Source organism: Oryx dammah, unplaced genomic scaffold (genome assembly GCF_014754425.2).
Source record: "Oryx dammah isolate SB20612 unplaced genomic scaffold, SCBI_Odam_1.1 HiC_scaffold_1, whole genome shotgun sequence".
Lineage (NCBI taxonomy): Eukaryota > Metazoa > Chordata > Mammalia > Artiodactyla > Bovidae > Oryx > Oryx dammah.
Window position 1 is genome coordinate 93874467 of NW_024070185.1, and position 18501 is coordinate 93892967.

Sequence of the window (18501 nt, forward strand, 5' to 3'; positions counted from 1 at the left end):
GCAATCCCCAGTAAATGCTTCCTCCTCCTCCTCTAGGTCTTGGTCTTGCTAAGAAGGGAATCTGGGGAAGGCTGCCTCTGGTTCAGCTGCAAGGAGTCCTTGGGATTTATGTTCTTCGACCTGGTTTTGCTCACCAAGAAGTGAGGTTGTCACTCTCCTACCCGAACAATGACTTCTTGTTAGCGTAAATCAGCCCGGTTCTTGTCAGATGGGCTTGGAGCTCTCACGGAGGATGAGTTGAGTTATTCAGATCAGAGCCTGGGAGCAACTGTGGTTTGGAGAGTGACCGTTTTTGTCCTCCCCACAAGAACCTAATGTAGACAAAGTGAGGAGGAGAAGGGACTGGAATCTTGGGAATTCCAGGAATGCACCCTCCAAGCAAAAGAAGCTTTCCTTCCTGGCTTGTGCTCTCAGAATCTGCTCTGTGGCAAGGCTTTGCAAGTACAAAGGTGGAAAAACAAAACCCCAAAGCTGGAGCCCTCGAGGGTAATCCAGTAGAGGACTTCATGTTAACCTCAGTTTCAATGAGACAAAGAATTTGAAAGCCAAGACTAGAAGGAAACTTAAGGTCATCTAATCTTCCCTTTTGTCTAATGCAGGAGTCTCTTTCCCAACACAGCTTTGCAGTGCATTGATCTGTTGCTGCTTGAATACTTCCGAGGACAAAGAACTCACTTCCTCTAAACAGCGATGACAACAGTGACACTATATGGAGGACTTACTGTGGGTCAGGCCTGTGATAAGCCTTGAAAAATCATGGTCTTATTTAATGCTTGCAAAGACCTTACGAGAACTGATTGCACCATCACTTTACAGATGGGGGAACAGGCTTCATGTGTTGCAGAGAAAGGAATTTAGAGTGTGCTGCATTCTTATTCCCTGCACACACCCCCTGCCCAGGCTGTCCCGTGGGCTGTCCCATCATGGGCAGCCTCGACTGTTATTTTTTGTTCCTTGCAGACACTTGGAATACACTGTCAACTTAAACAAAAAGCGTAATGTGAGAGTTGCGAGTTAAATTTTATCTGGGGCAAAATGAGGACTGTAGCCGAGGAGACAGCACGTCAGATAGCTCTGAGAAACTGATCCAAAGAGGTAGGGGGGAAGAACAGTGTATATGTGATTTTGATGAAGGGCGTGTACATGCAATCAAGCATATATTTTCCCAGAAGGTTTGTGCTAGTTTTGTGAAGCTTTCTCCTAGTTGTTAGAAACCATTGTCACCATGAAGGATTTTTGTGCTTTTCTAGATATGAGGAGATGTTCGTACAAGAATTGAGCTCATAAAATTGCTCCTGATGATACCTAACTATCTGAAGACCTGTCCTGCCAGTACCCCCCCTCCCAACCAAGCACAGAGTGCCTCATTTCTGCTCTCCACCCTGAACCCCTTTCAGGCGGTGTTGAAGGTCAGCAGCTGCAGCAGCACATGATTTAATCCTAGTAGAGGTCAGATGGCAAGCACCCTTGGCAAGTGCCAATTTGTAGCTGAGAACCCCTTGCCAGTCTTGTACACACTAGCCCTTCAGACACTTGAGGCAGCCTTCCTGTCCCTCAACCTGCCTCCCAGTTCTCCTTTTTCCTCTGTTCTATGTCAACTGACATTGCATCTCAGTTTGGCAAGTTCCTCTGGACCCCTTCCTGCTTACCAGTGCTCTTCTCAAAACATGTGTCATTTCCGTTTGGAACATTTTGAAGAGACCTTATCACTGTTGCCTAGTTCTATTCGGAGACCATGGGCTCTGTTGGCAACAGGGAACCATGACGGCATCTATTCTGGGTGCGGAGGGAGGCTTTCCAAAGAGCACACGGTGAACTTTTTCCACAGCCCTTTTCAGGGAGAAGGCATTTAAAAAATCCAGAGTATTACAACAAGCCAGGGTTGAGCTTCCATGCCATGGCTGGTGGGAAAACCAGTGTCAGAGTAAAGGACGGAGCCTTCTTGCAGGGTTTTTGTGGTGGTCCTCCCAGGTCCTGGCAGAGAGAGCTGCTCTGGGATCTAACTCGGCCTCTGAGCTGGATTCTCCACAGCTCACTGGCACATCCCTGATGAGACCCTCTGCACTAGCCTCCCAACTTATGAAAGGTGATCGTGTTGTTGACACTCTGGAGTTGTCTTTCTCATGGAGTGAGTCCTGACTCAGAATCAGGCCATCTCCCGTTCACTGTGTGACCTTGGGCAAATACCTCCCCCACTTTAGGCTTTCATATCCATATCTGTAGAGCTCAGTGTCATCTTAACAGTGTTAAATTAATTAAACAAGGAGAACATTAGACTGAGTTGGCTTGGATGCCATGGTGCCCACATCAGCAAACCAAAATCTAAGGCTGTAAATGCCTGTGCTTAGTTGCTCAGTCGTGTCCAGCTCTTTGTGACCCAGTGGACTGCAGCCCTCCAGGCTCCTCTCTCCATGGGGAGTCTCCAGGCAAGAATACTGGAGTGGGTTGCCATGCCCTCCTCCACGGGATCTTCCCAACCCAGGGATCGAACCCAGATCTCCTGAATTATGGGAGGATTCTTTACCATTTGAGCCACCAGGGAATCCCTAAACAAAGACTGGTGCTGGGCCCTGCCACAGGGCTGGTGCACCCCTTCCTGTGAAGGTGAGGGAGGTTCTGTCCGTATGCTCTGGCAGTCGCCATGGTGGCCACTGCGCAGTTGGGAGGGGCAGCGGCTGGGGGTTCTGGTATCCCAAGGCCTAGAAGCCACAAGATCAAAACACGAAGGACAGCCAGTCACAGAGGCCAACCTATCACAGAGGCCCCACCAGTCCTAAGCTCCGCCAATCAGTAATTACCTTCCTTCACTTTTGTGTCTTCTCTATAAAAGCCTCTCCTTAGCTCCTTTTGGTGGGGTTTGGTGCTGCCTGATTGGAATGGATTTTTGTTGTTTTTGTTATTGTTCAGTCGTTCAGTCGTGTATGACTCTTTGTGACCCCACCCCGCCATGGACTGCAGTACACCAGGCTTCCCTGTCCTTCACTGTTTCTTGGAGTTTGCTCAAACTCATCTCTAGAATTGGTGATGCCATTCACCCATCTCATCTCCTGTTGCCCCCTTCTCCTCCTGTCTTCGATCTTTCCCAGCAACAAGGTCTTTTCCAGTGAGTCAGCTCTTTGCATCAGATGGTCAAAATACTGGAGCTTCAGTTTCAAAATCAGCCCTTCCAATGAATATTCAGGTTGATTTCCTTTAGGATTGACTGGTTTGATCTCCTTGCTGTCCAAGAGATGCTCAAGAATCTTCACCAGCACCACAGTTCAAAAGCATCAATTCTTTGGCACTCAGCTTTCTTGCATTGGAGAAGGAAATGGCAACGCACTCCAGTGTTCTTGCCTGGAGAATCCCAGGGACAGAGGAGCCTGGTGGGCTGCCTTCTATGGGGTCGCACAGAGTGGGACACGACTGAAGCAACTTAGCAGCAGCAGCAGCAGCAGCTTTCTTTATGGTCCAGCTCTCACATCCGTTCATGACTACTGGAAAACCATAACTTTGGCTATGCAGACATTTGTTGGCAAAGTGATGTTTCTGCTTTATAAAATGCTGTCTTGGTTCATCATAGCTTTTCTTCCAAGTAACAAGCATCTTTTACTGAAATAAACTCAAAATTTTTACCACTTAAAATGGTGTAGTTCATCTTTTAACAGTTCTGGTGTCAGAAGAAGGAATTGCAGGAGGCCCCTCAGAGTCTCCAGGAGCAGGAAGCAGCCATCAGTGGGGACTGTTGTAGCCCCTTCAGTGGCCGCCTTCTTGTGGTCTCTGGATGTGGTGGGTGAGTCCCTCCCGAGTCCTAGATCCCAGCTCCACAGCTTTCAGACTTGATTTGAGCATTTCTTTTTTCCAGACTGGGTCTGGAACCTGGATGGTAATAAATTGGATCCTACTTAGAAATTTGTCTGAGTCTGGGGTTGAACTGGGTCTGACTTAAGCTGGACTGGGGCCAGTGGGAGGCCTCAGATGAATAAACTTTAAGGCTGAACAAGTAGGTCAACCTTTCCAAAGATCGTCTTGAACTACCATTGGCATGGTGGAGAACTTTTAACCCAGATGGGCTCATCCATTAAAAGGTGCCCTAGAGAAAAAAGGGGTCTTCGCCACTTTAAAGAGGGAAAATTATTTTTCCTTCTTTACAGCTTCTGGGACCAGGATAAGACCCACTGAGACACCAACACGTTCTGGAGCCTCTAGACAGCACCCCGGGAAACCTAGCAGAAGCACGCAAAGGGTAAGAACTCTTCCCAGAGTTGGCTTTCCTTGATTCCTATCTGTGGTGCCGGTTCCAGAGACTAAGGTAAAGTTTCAGATTGTCCTTCCTTTCTAATGGCTTCCCTGGTGGCTCAGATGGTAAAGAATCTGCCTGCAGAGCAGGAGACGCAGGTTCGATCCCTGAATCAGGAAGATCCCCTGGCGAAGGGAATAGCAACCCACTCCTGTATTCTTGGAGAATCCCATGGACAGAGGAGGTACTGATTCTTTCTCTCCCAGAGATGAAAGTTTGTCTCATGCTGTGTTCTAAGAATGTGGCTGACAGCCATTAGTTTGGAGGCCTCCAAAATATGGCTGGTCAGAAATGTGGATTGAACCCTATTTGCAGCTGGGATCCTACTGACTATAGCCAGGCTCTCAGGGGGAACTCATGAGAGTCCCTTGGACAGTGAGAAGATCAAACCAGTCAGTCCTAAAGGACATCACTCCTGAATATTCATTGGAAGGACTGATGCTGAAGCTCTAATACTTAGGCCTCTGGAAGTGAAGAGCCAACTAATTAGAAAAGACCCTGATGCTGGGAAGAATTGAGGGCAACAGGGGTAGGAGTGACAGGAGGAGATGGTTGGATGGCATCACTGACTCAATAGACATGAGTTTGAGCAAACTCCGGGAGATAGTGAAGGACAGGGAAGCCTGGCAGGTTGCCGTTTACGGGGTCACAAAGAATCAAACACGACTTAACGACTGAACAACAGGGAACTATCTCTTTCTTTTGGTTATCTGTGAAAGTGGCTCTGGATCTTGGGAAGGGAAGTTCTTTTGCACATTCTGGTATCTAGGGGAGTTATTCAGTACTAGCAGGGATATGTTTATTATTTGTCCAAACTGAAACTTGATATGCTGTTTGAAATGATTTTCAAAGTAAGTATCTCTGTGGTCAGAAGTTGGCCAAGTTGGATGCTAATGTTCAGAACCTGATAGGAAAAAAAAAATTTTTTTTAGGCCTTCTCCGGAAGCTAAAATGAAACTATGTATGTGGAGGGAAAGAAAAACATTCTGAAGCCATTGTGGAAAGATTTACTAAAACATTCCAAAGAAATACAGCTCTAAATCTAGAACATGGGAATCATTTGATTTCCGTCTTAGCTGAAGATCTTCTCCTTAATGTAAAAGTGAGTTAAAGATACTGTAGTTGGATGGCTGGATCAGCAGCTGGATATAGTTCAGATGGCAACTCGATGATTTGAGGAATTAAAAACAACTCTGGGTACGTGCTCAGTCGTTGTCATGTCCAGTTCTTCGCAACTCCATGGACTGCAGCCTGCTAGGCTCCTCTGTCCACGGGATTTCCCAGGCAAGAATACTGGAGTGGGTCACCATTTTCTTCTCCAGGGTATTTTTCCGACCTAGGGATCGAATCCGTGTCTCCTTCATTGGCAGGTAGGTTCTTTACCGCTGAGCCCCCAGGGAAGCCCCCAAAATAACTGTACTTGACTTACAAATCAAGCTTTTGTAAGAATATAGCTGAAGCTCTAGAAACAGTTCAAAACCCACTATTGTTTTCACCAATCCCCAGACCTCCCTTATTCAAACAAAAGAGATGGTTAAAATACCTCTCCAGCTATGATGAAGGTCTTTCTGATGGCCAGGTTGTGTCACTGCATGCCCCCAAGACCCCCATGATGGTGCTGCACTTCGTGAATCAGTATCAGTACAACAAATGAAATTGCACTAAAATGAAATTGATGACAGATGACCACGTTGAAATAATTGTAAGCTTAAGACACGGACTTGCTAAATCAAAGTTATTTTGAGTTAAAAAGTGGTCAACACTCGTAAATTAAAAAAAAATACTCTTTTAAGGAACAATTTTTATAAATAGCAATTTTTTGTAATCCTTGTGCTTTTCTCTGCCTTTCTGAAGAATGATTTTCTTTCTTTACCCACCCATCTTTCATCAGATCCCATAGCAAAGTTAGGAGAGGGAAAGGGAGTGTCATGTCTCTTTATTGGTTTAAAAATATCAAGCAGTATATACTTAACTTTTTAATTCTAGGTTTTCATTCATTGAAGTGGAAAGAGCACTAGGCTGAATTGGGAGATGCGGCTTCTGGCTGTGGTTTTGTGTGACCTTAAGAGAATCGCATTCCCTCTCCAGGTCTCCGGTTCTTCTTCTCTTGGGAGCTGGTAAAAGTGATTTGTAAAGTTGTCCCCAAGTCTGGCTTTCATGTGTAAAAGCAACTTCAGGCTGGGCAAGACAAGTCAATCTTGTCAGCACTATTGGAGTCCCTATTAAGTTCTAGACCTTGTGGTGGGCATGGGATATAGTCAGTGAAAATAGACATGGAACCATTCCAGCTGCTGCCGCCTGGGATTATAGCCCAATACCAGCTCTTGCTTGCTAGAGAATCTTAGTTCAATTGTTTCTCTTCTGTGCCTCGTTCTCCTCCTGGGATTATGGTACTACTGAAATAAAGGAATACGTATCAAGGGATTCCTATAGTACTTGGTGCATGGTGAACTTTAAATGATGTTGACTTTTATTTTTATTATTGGTAGAGGAGGTAGATATTAATCCAATAAGCACAAAAATAAATATAGCATTTCAGTTGTACTAAGTGCTCTGAGAACACGTATCAGGAGGATTCCTTCAGCGTGGGAAGTCGTGATTAAACTTAAGAGCTGAAGGATAAGTTCACCAGTTGAAGGAGAATGGAACAGACTCCAGGGAATAGCATATGCAAAGCTGAAATGGAGATCCACTCCAGCACTGTTGCCTGGAAAATCCCATGGACCAAGGAGCCTGATAGGCTACAGTCCATGGGGTCGCAAATAGTCAGACACGACTGAGCGATTTCACTTTCACTTATGGTGGGAAGAAGCACAGATTTCTGTGGATTTAGAGTAGGCCAGGATGAAGCAGAACAAGGAAGAGGAAGAGAATAGAGGTGTGGCAGGGACCAGGCTGTGCTGGGCTCTACAGGAGCCCAAGATTTGGAAAAACTGGTTTTGTAAGTGCCTCCTGGAAGTCAGAGTTCCCAGTTAGACCCATGGCTCAGACACTCTGAGTTGATATCCACGAGGATTTGGCTTTCTTCAGATTGGAACCCATTGGAACCAGATTCTAAGGGACACTAGGAAAGTGCACGTGACGAGTTGTGGCTCAAAAGGCTTGAGCCAGAGTCCCCGGCTATATTCTGATCCTTTCAGTGTACTAGTCAGGGTGTCCGTGGGTGGTCACATTTGAATAGGGTTGGAAAGACAAAACCAAATTCTTCCCTGTCTACAGGGAGACAAGGCTTCATAGGTCTTAAGCTCTTGAGAGCATACTTATTATTTGAGAATCAGATGAAATCTGTGGATTTTTCTACTTGAGAGATGCATTTACACACTTAAATCCAAATTAGGGTGTACTTTTAGGTTGGGTTTGTGGGTCCCCTTGAAGCTCAAACATGGTCCCAGGTTAAATGTCCTTCTAGTACAAGACAATGCCCAACATTATGGACATTCAATATCCCTTTCAGTATCTAACCACTCCCTCTCTGTCTCCCCCATCTATCTCCTCTTTCCTTCTCTGTTGTCTCCATTTTGGACTCTTATTGAGGGTCATTTTGCCCTTAGACTACTTTAATTTCCTTTACCTTTGTCTTTCTGTCTTTAGATTCTTATCCAATCACCTCTTCACATTCTGTGGGAAAAAGAAAATGTATTGAAGGGAGAGATGAAAGTGAAATAAATGAATAAAATTATAAATACTGATTTTCAGAATAAATCAAGCTTATTATAGATACTTTGGAAAAAACATACAAGTTAAAGAGTTTATAGTCTCAGCACCTAAAGGGAACCAATGGTATTTTTTTTCCTAGTATTTTTCTGTGAAAAAAAATTTTTTATAGAGTCATGATCAAAATGTATATGTATATGTATTTTTATATTTAAATGCCTTACTTAACATTTGTTTTCCCTTTAGCCCAAATGCATATATGTATTAAATTTCTTTTATTATGGAAAGTATGACACATACACCAAACCAAGGCAATATTATAAGGAACCTACCACCCATCCCATGTAACCAACACCTAGCTTTAAAAAGTATTAGCATTGTATCCATGAACTTCTGATGTGCAACAAATAGCCTCAAACTTTGGTAGCCATTAAAATAGTAACCATTGATTTTGTTCAGAATTCTCTAGAGGAGTGATTTTGGCTGGGCTCAGCTGTGTGACTCTTTGGCTAGTCATGGCTGGCCTCAGTCTTGCATCTCTGTTTTGCTGCCACTTAGCTAGATGGCTTTGCTTCTGGGATTGACTGGCTGACATGTGGGGCCACAAGAGGGACTGGGTCCCTGTGTCTCTTGTCATTCAGCAGGTTATCCTTGGGCTTCTTCACATGGTGATAGAAGGCTTCCAACCATAGCAAGAGGCAAGTGCCGATGCATAAGTGTTTTTCAGACTTCTGGTTGTAGCTCACTAATACTGCTATTGGCCAAAGCAGGCCACAGAGTCAATTTATACTCCAGGGGTGGAGAAATAGATTCCACTTCTTGATGAAGAATCTGAAGCATCATTTTGTAAGGATGTGAATATAAGCAGAAGAATTTGTGGCTTTTTTTTTAGTAAGGGTACGGCTATAGGCAAGAGAAGAATTTACGGCCAGTTTTAGAATCTACCACAAATGTGTTGCTAATACTGATGTTGGTAAATCATCATTTCTGATGTTATTGGTAGATTGTCATGAATATAATTTAGATGGTTGAGTAAAGTACCACCCAGTGCATTGCTGAACCTTGTGTGACCATTCCCCTATTGTTGAGGAGCGAGGTCATTGACATTTTTTTGCAATTATGAATAATGCTACAATAGATGCTTTGTGCATAAAGCTTTTTCTGGTATTGGGATTATTTCCTTGGAGTAGTCACAAAAGTAGTATTACTGTGTCAAACATTTTAGAGCTCTTAGTACACTTTGCCAAATTGCTTTCCAAAAGGATTGTATCAATTTACACTCCCACCAGTGTGTGTGAGAGTACCCCACAGGGATCCTTCTAAAATGCAAATCTGATTATCTCATGCCCAGTTTAAAAATGATCTCTACTGCCTTTGTAATAAAGATTAAACTATGTAAGACAGAACTATGTCTGCTACGTGACTTTTGAAAAACTAAAAGACTGTTTTAGCTCGATAAGACCCTGTATCCAAGGTTTATAGAATCTAGTGAGGAAACAAGACTTGATAGGCTCAGAACCAAGTGAAGACATCGCCCTCAAGTTGTCCTGGAATGCAGGTGTCATCGTTATAGATGAGGAAATGCAGAGTAAAAGATGGCAGTATTTAAAGTAGAAACCTGTTCACAACTTTCTATCTATGGCATCATCTATGGATGTGAGAGTTGGACCATAAGGAAAGCGGAGCACTGAAGAATTGATGCTTTTGGTAACTGTGGTGTTGGAGAAGACTCTTGAGAGTCCCTTGGACAGCAAGGAGATCCAAACAGTCAATCCTAAAGGGAATCAGTCCTGAATATTCATTGGAAGGCCTGATGCTGAAGCTGAAGCTCCAATACTTTGGCCATCTGCTGTGAAGAACTGACTTTTTGGAAAAGACCCTGATGCTGGGAGAGATTGAAGGCAGGAGGAGAAGGGGATGACAGAGGATGAAATGGTTGGCTAGCATCACCGACTCGATGGACATGATTTTGAGTAGGCTCCAAGAGTTGGTGATGGACAGGGAAGCCTGGTGTGTTTCAGTCCATGGGGTCACAAAGAGTGACCCAACTGAGTTGGACACAACTGAGTGACTGAACTGAACTGACTGATTTTAGCATCACCTTTGCAAAGGAATGTACATATAAAAGTTTAAATATATATTTAATCAATGCAAAGTAACTGTAATACACTTCTTTTATTGGTTAGAATTCTTTAGTTCCAAAACCTGAAGACTGTGAGTCTTGGAATGAGACAGATCTGAGTTTGAATTCTGGCATTTACTAGAATTTGAGCAAGACTAGAAGCCTCGTCCACTTTGTTATCTGTAAGATGTGGGTAATAATGCCTACATTCTAGGGGTTTGGTGATGATTCAATATACATACCAGATGTCTAGCAGAACCATTCAGCAGGAGCTATTCTTCTTCCTATGTGAGATGAATGGATAAATAGAAGGGAACCATACATGTAACCAAAATGAGGAGGCATTGATAATCTAGGACTATACATAAGGCTTTGTGGCTTTTTACACCCACGTTACTATGATTTGAATCTCAGCTCAGTCTGCTAGCTGGAATTCTTGCCTTTTCTGAGGGTTCCTTCTTCCCAGTGTTACTGAGAATCCCCAGGTTCATGAATCATTGGTTCCCCTTGATTCTCACATTCTGTCCCCTTGATGCTCACCTGGAGAGGGAGATCAGAGACCAGGATGCGTTCCTCAAGATGCAGTTCCTCAGCTGGGGCTCTCCAGGTGGCCCTATCTGAGTTCCGGATGCCTCTGGCACACAGCTAGTGGGGGAGGGCAGCCGTTGGCCAGAGTGGGCACCACCCGCCCTTGGCACTTTTCCATAGGAGCATCTGATGGAGCTCTCCCTGGGCCCCAGGAGTCCCAGGACTTGCTTGTTATCCATTGAAAATATATATCTACAGATTTGCTCAAGCCAACCTGATTTTCTGGTGCTCTTTTTTCTTTTTTTTTGAACTTCTTATGTTACATACGAGTGCCTGGTGGCTCAGACAGTAAAGTGTCTACCTGTAATGTGGGAGACCTGGGTTTGATCCCTTGGTTGGGAAGATCCCCTGGAGAAGGAAATGGCAACCCACTCCAGGACTCTTGACTGGAAAATTCTGTGGATAGAGGAGGCTGGAAGGCTACAGTCCATGGGGTCACGGAGTCGGACACGACTGAGCAACTTCACTGGTAGGTGATTAACGATGTTATATTAGTTTGAGTTATACAGCAAAGTGATTTGGTTATACATATATGTTAGTTGCTCATTCGTGTCTGACTCTTGGCAACCCCATGGACTGTTGTCTGCCAGGCTCCTCTATCCATGGAATTCTCCAGACAAGAAGACTGGAGTGCTAGCCATTCCCTTCTCCAGGATATCTTCCTGACCCAGGGATCAAAGCTGGGTCTCCCACATTGGGGGCAGATTACCATCTGAGCCACTCTATTCCTTTTCAAATTCATTTACATTGTTAGGTTTCAAATTCATTTAGGGTGTTACATAATATTGAACAGAGCTCCCTGTGCTATATGGTAGGTCCTTGTTGGTTTTCCATTTTAATATACAATGTATACCTGTCAATCCCAAATTCCATAACTGTTCCCTGCACCTCCCCACTGTTTCCTCCTGGTAATGATAAGTTTGTTCTCAAAGTCTGTGAGGCTATTTCTGTTTTATAAATACATTTATTTGTATCATTTTTTAGATTCTGCATAGAAGCAATATCATACAATATTTGTCTTTCTCACGTCACTCAACAAGACAGTCTCCAGGTCCATCCATGTTGCTGCAAATGGCATTATTTCATTCTTTTTAATGGGTAAGTAATATTCCATTGTATGTATACACCATATCTTCTTTATCCATTCATCTGTTGATGAGTGTTTAGGTTGCTTCCATGTCTTGGCTATTGTAAACAGTGCTACAATGAATATTGGGATTCATGTATCCTTTTGGACCAAGCTAACCTGGTTTTCTGATAGTCTTTTCCATAGAGATGTTTTAGTGTGAGAAAATATATAATGTCAGTCACAGGTATAATTTTTCTTTTTCTAGCAGCCATATTAAAATATATAAAGAAATAGATGAAATTAATTTCAACAATATGTTATTTAATGCAGTGTATCTATTATTTAGCATATAAAACATACAATTATTAATGAAATAATCGACATGATTTTAAAATCATATATCTCAAAACTGGTGTATTGATATATCTTATGCTTATGGCACATCTGAAGTTGGACTAGCCACCTTTTCATTGCTCAGTAACCACAGGTGGCTAGTGGCCACTACATGGAACAGCACCATTCTGAAACAAAACTACCTGGACTCCGAGTGGTACACTTCTCCAGGAGTACAGGTCTTGATACCCACATGCAACTATTTTTCCTGAAAACCTGCTTCTGATTTCAGCTTGGATGGATCTGTGGGGAGTCACTATACTATCTACTGTAACTAGAATTATTCTTTTTGACATAGTATTGTGTCTGGTTTACCAATTTGGACTCTTGTTTCCCTTACAGTGAATTCCCTTTTCAGGAGTCTCTTGTGTTTTCCCACTTTGCTGCCACCCTGAATTATCAGAGAAGAAATATTTTTAATCCTTGGACATTAATAAGAAAGGAGCAAGAGAGTCAGAGTTTTATTTTTATTCCTCCCATGAGGTTCCTCTGCTCCTCTGTGGATTTGTGGAATAAGAGAATGTGTGGGAATCTGTAATCCAGTGCACAGGCTACGGTGGGGGATATCTCCTTGTAGTGACCAGCAGTGTCGGAGCCTTAGGCAATGGCCCAGCTAAAATGTAGACACTTTCTAGAAAGAATTTTCAATTAGTGATAATAGGTCCTACTATGTGTAAGAGTTTCACATGCCTCATTTCCTAAGGTAGACATTATTATCATCCCTGTTTTATAGATGAAGCAGAGAGGTTAAGGAACTTAGTTAAGGTCACAAAAAGAACCCAGACTTGGATCTTCAGTGACCTGATGCTTTCTCTTGTCTCAAGGCCACCCTTCAATACTGGGTGGCTAAGATTGGCTCTGAGGATCAGCTGGCATGTAGCTGGAGACTTTGCTAGAGAAAGAGATCTTTGCAAGAAATATTTGTCATTACTTACAAAGAGACCGTTATAGGGCATCACTGTTCCAGTTGGTATTGCTGTAAAACAAGTCACCCCCAAATGGCAGGCATGAGAGGCCTCAGTTGGAGGACTTCAAAGGCTAAGGTCAGAAAACAGCCAAAGAAACTTGTTTACTCATGGACTTGCTGGTCAGTTAGGTAGCTCAAACCTCTCCGTGTGGCCTTTCCACATTGTCTCGCTGTGTGGACTGGTTCTGGCTTCCTCCCTCATGGCACGGCGACTGGGTTTAAAAGTCTAGAAGAGATACACCGCTTATCATGGTCTCCCCCCAGAAAGTCCCGCACCATTCACTTCCTGCATTTTATTCAACATGGTGGTCGCAGAGTTCTGTCTCAAGGCAGGGTGAAACAGATTCTGCCTGCTTATGGGACATGGTAAGGTTTGAGCAGGGCGAGTGGACCCACAAACATTGCCGTGGCTGTTTTTGGAAAATACAGTCTGCCGTGGTCATTATCAATGTTACAGAGAAGGAAGATGGATAGGTTCCAGGGAAGGAAATGTTCTGTTGAGTGCCTGGGTCTCTAGAAAATGTCAAAATAGTGGAAGGGAATTAGGAAAATAATGGAAAGGGAAAGAAGTTCAAATGCAAATGAGGAGTATTGGAAGAGGCTTCCTCCAGCCAAAGATCCCTTCCAGAAAAGCAATGATTGTGCCCTCGACTTAGTCCACTGGCCTGACTTATGCTCTTTTTGTAGTCCTCAGGTGGCCTCCACTGGCCAGAGCAGGGTGTCCTGAGTAACCTCCTACAGCCCAGTCCCAGGAAGGGCCACAGCATCTTGCTTTTGGCCTGCTCTCCTGGCTTCATGGCTTAACCCTAAACCTCCTTTTCCTAGAGATTTGGCATTTCAGTAAATCAGGGCTTGAACTGAGAAATAATGACTGCCTTTATATGCACTGGCTCTTTACTGGCAGGCCATTACAGGGAAGATAAGGTTCTATAACACTATAGGAATAAAGCCCAGAAAATTATGCGAAAAGCTCCGCCATCCAGGATAAATGTTATAGAAGGCATTAACCTTCCATAAAAAATCCCTTTGCTAGGCAGGAATTTAAATGACAGCCACTATGAGAGGAGATATTTAGCCTTAGAAACATATCACCACCTTCTCTTAGAATAGCAGGTTCTTTGGTTATCAGCAGTTGAGTATTGTTCCTCTTTTTCATAGGAATGCTCAGCAGAATAGCAAATATGTAGACAAAGTCTTTTCTGGGTACACCCTTATATGGCAGTATATACTTTCCAAGATGTTATGTGTACGTTCTCCACCTTTATTTAGGAAAATTGAATAAGAGATTGATATTCAAATAAAGCTGAAACAAACCTTTATGATAGCCTCCAAATTACTTGTCTTGAGAGAAAAATAATTTTTTCTCCCTGAAGTATAAGTGCAATTCTCCAGTGAATGTGTTAGGGCAGAAATTACAGTGATTATCCTCTTTTTTTTATATAAATTTGGCTCTTCCAGCAAGCGAGCCAACCCAATCACAGGGCAGAGACTTTGTAGAGAAGTTTATGCATGTTCCACATACATATTTATATGCTTCAGGAGAAACAATCTTAGATGATAGCGTAAAAGTGATTATTCTGTTTTAAGTAATCAATCTCTGGGTCTCCATGCTGAAAGCACTTGCAGCAGCAGGAGAAACAGGACTCTACTCCATTGTCTTGGAGACTCAGCTGAAGTCCCAGAACTGCTTCTGGCCCTTCTAGAGTTTGGTGTGGAAAAGAGGCTGAATTTCCCAATGTGCTAAGTGGATTGAGTTGTAATACCTACCCTCTTGAGCTCCACTCTGCCTCCCAAGTGGCAGGAATTCACACATGGGACATTATTTTTCTCTTAAGTGAGCAGCTTTGTAAATATTGTTTGGAGGACCCAGTATTGAAACTTAGCATCATGGGTGGTTGAGAAATCCACAGTTGCCTCTCAGTTTGTTTAATCAAGTTGACATACTTATGAGGCAAGAAGTTTAAGAATTTTAAGACTCTCTCTAGACTAAAGCACAATAAGACCAAACAGATTAACTTTGAGAGTCAGAAACAACTCCAAAGAAATGAAAGGAAAATAGATCTTCTAAAAGGCTTTATGGCTTTTCCTCATGATAACCTAGTGATATACCCGACTAATTTGTATTAGAAAATATTTATTTAGAATATTTAAAAGTTTTGTACTTTAAAGTAGACTAAGTAAAAAAAGTCTTCTTCAGAGGACTGTATCTGATTCCAAATGAGATGTTATTTTTAGGAAGAATGAAACTAATGTTTATCTAGGGCCAAGATGTGTCAGTACTCTTTAAATTCTTATGATCACTGGACAATGTACATATTATTATCCCCCCTTAAAAAAAATATATATATATATATATAAGAAAAACCAAGGCTGAAAGAGGTCTATCAACTTGCTCAGACTTCAGATTACCTGGACTAAACAGAGTTTGTTACTCCTCACTTGAGAATCTTTCTAGTTCTTTAGAATTTCTCTAAATTCCAGCAGGGCCAGACAGACGGCTTCCTAAGTGACAAACCTAGGTAAGATGTCTGATTCTTCCTTCCAGTTAAATCTAATCCATTGAAAAGTCCTCTCAGTTGTACTCCTAAACCGATCACAAAAGGATGTATTTCTTTCTGTCGTCAGTAGAATCGTCCCCGGAGCCCTGGGTACCACCATCTTCTGACCTCTTTCCTGATTCCTAGGTGTGCTCCCTCCTCCCATGCTTGCTTACCTGGCATCATGGTTCACAGCAGCTGGAGCCATCTTCCAAGAAATTACGATACACTGTGTCTCTCCTCTGTTTGGGACTCTGCAGATCTCCTGCTGTACCTAGAGTAACGTTCGACTGTCTTACCTTTGCTTGTAAAAGCTAGTGGCATCCGGCCCTGACCCCCTGCTCCGCTTATCTCCTGCACTCTCTGCTCTGCTCTCCAAGCCATACTCCCCCATACACATTTGACTGTTTCTGGAATAGAGCAAGCTTTCCCCCTTCTTGTTCTTTTTCTCTCCTTAGAACGTTCTTCTCCTGGCTCTTCATATGGCCTGAGTCTTGCCCTTCAGGTCTTGGTTTAGAGACCAGTCTCTCTGTGAGAACCTCTTTCACCACCCTATTAAAGATGCTCCCTCCACCATGTTAGTTGCCATCAGAGGGCCTTGCTGGCTTTCTTCACGGTGCTTGTCATTACCTATAATTACTTACAGTAAATCCCCTACATACAAACACGTTCTGTTCTGAGAGCATGTTCATAAGTCCAATCTGTTTGTTGAGTCCAACAAAGTTAGCCTAGGCACTCAACTAACACAAAAGGCTACGTAGTGCTGTACAGTAATATACTTTTTGGGCTTCCCTGGTGCCTCAGGTGGTAAAGAATCTGCCTACTCTGCAGGAGACCCAGGTTCAATCCTTGGGTCAGAAAGATCCCCTGGAGAAGGGCATGGCAACCCACTCCAGTATTGTTTCCTGCAAAGTCTCATGGACAGAGGAGCCTGGTGGGCTACAGCCCATGGGGTCTTAAAGAGTGAGGCATGACTTAGCAACTGACTAACACACATAATATTTTTCACATGTAATACATAAAAGCACAAAAAATAAAACATTTCCCCCTTATAGTACAGTACTTTGAAAAGTACAGTAAAACAGCTGGCATACAGGGGCTGGCATCAAGTGAACAGGCAAGAAGGGCGACTGACTGGAAGAGGGAGAGGAGGTGGGAGAGGGTAAAGCTGAAGGATCATGCAGCTTATCAGGTTATGGAGGGCAAGCTGCATTTTCACTCACACCTGACGCTGATGGAACGCCCGTCCGCATCTTTGAAGGTTCGCGACTTGAAGGGTAGTGTGTAGGGGACTTTCTGTATTTGGTGTATTTGCTTACTTGTTTGTTATCTATCCCTGTTCCTCACCCAGCTCAAACTAAGTCACACGTGACCAGGAACCCTTATCGTCACTGTTACCTCGGTTCCTGGCACTCAACAAACCTTTGGGGCAAAAATTAATCATACTTGTGTAGTCCTTCTGCTCTTAAAACCCTTCCCCATCCCAAATCACAGTCTATTCGGTAATCCATCATCTTTTCAGTGTTACTAGGCAAAAATATCGGAGTTGACTTTAAGAACCTTGGTCCGTACTCCCATCATGCGTGCTAAGTCACTTCAGTGGTGTCTGACTCAGTGCGACCCTGTGGACTGTAGCCCGCGAGGCTCCTCTGCCCATGGGATTTTCCAGGCAAGAATACTGGAGTGGGGTGCCATGCCCTCCTCCAGGGGATCCTCCTGACCCAGGGAAGCCATGTCTCACAGCCATTAATTTGCTGTACCAGCTTAAGCAAGTCATTGCTCCTCTCCAAATGATCTTTAAATCCCCTCTGAATCCTGACCCCGGATTGTTTCCAGTTTTTCTACTACTGTCCCCTTGAAGCAACCTTGACAGAAGCAGCTTGGTTTTAACTAAGTCAGTATGTTGAGATGCAGCCTGCAGTTTATTTAGGGGGACCCAATGTTTCCCCTCTGTTTGGAGACTCTTGAGTGGTGTTAATGGAGGGTGTCAGGTGATGACGTCTGGGGGAAAAAGAATCCTTCCAGACAGCAGTGCACATGAGAGGCAGATGGGATTTATTGCCAGCAGCCTCTGTAAAGATGGGGAGAAACCCATTTGCCTTTTGTAACACCTCCTCGGGCTGAACAGGCACAAAGGAACTGGTGCTTAATCGCATCTAGAGTCTCAACCTTATCACCTGAAGAATGGGAATTCCTCACCAGGAATCGCAGCCTGCAAAGGCAGCCAAGGGCCAGAGAAAGCAAGATCCTGCCTGTGCACGGGCTCTGGGCAGGGGCTGGCTGCCTGTCTGTGCCTCCTGCTTGTGGGAACCTGCTCTCTCCTGCAGTGTTCATCTGGGGATGGAGGAGGAGAGCAAGGTGGGTGTCATGGGCTGTGCTAAACACTCTGTGTACATTGCCTCTCCAAATGCCGTGAGGCAGTTATTATTTTCATACTGTGCCCGTTTTCCAGATGGGGACCCCGAGGCATAGAGATGGAGTGATCTCCTTGAAGCCTCAGCGTTGGGGAGTAACTGTGTTCCGGGGCACTCCTTGCGATCTCCATCTCGGCTCCTTTCTTGTGCCGTTGGTCAGTTTCTGCTGTCACAGGGAACCCAGCTACACAGAAGGCGTCATTTTCAGGGACTGTAAAGCCGTTGTAGCGAATCAAATGTATGGGGTTAGATCTGGCAAATGAAGTCCCAGAGGCCCAGCTTCATGACTTGCAAAATAAAGCTAGGCAGAGTGCATCAGATGTCCACATGGAGACAAATGAACTGTGGGAGTCATCTGCTTAATGGAGAAAAAAATAGAAGTACTTCTGTGAACTTTAAGAGACGTGTGTTTTTCTTTTTTAAATTAAAAAAAAAAATTTTTTTTTTTGACCACATCATGTGGCATGTGGGATCTCAG

General features: G+C 43.7%; 1 long non-coding RNA gene across 1 annotated transcript; it reads right to left on the reverse strand.

Moving 5' to 3' along the window:
• Positions 1–2614: 2614 nt before the first annotated feature.
• Positions 2615–18222, reverse strand: LOC120864261. The gene is made up of 4 exons (XR_005721156.1): positions 18212–18222; positions 15049–15053; positions 7745–7755; positions 2615–2699 (listed from the first exon to the last, which is right to left on the reverse strand). It is a non-coding gene; the product is annotated as an uncharacterized LOC120864261 (long non-coding RNA).
• Positions 18223–18501: the final 279 nt, after the last annotated feature.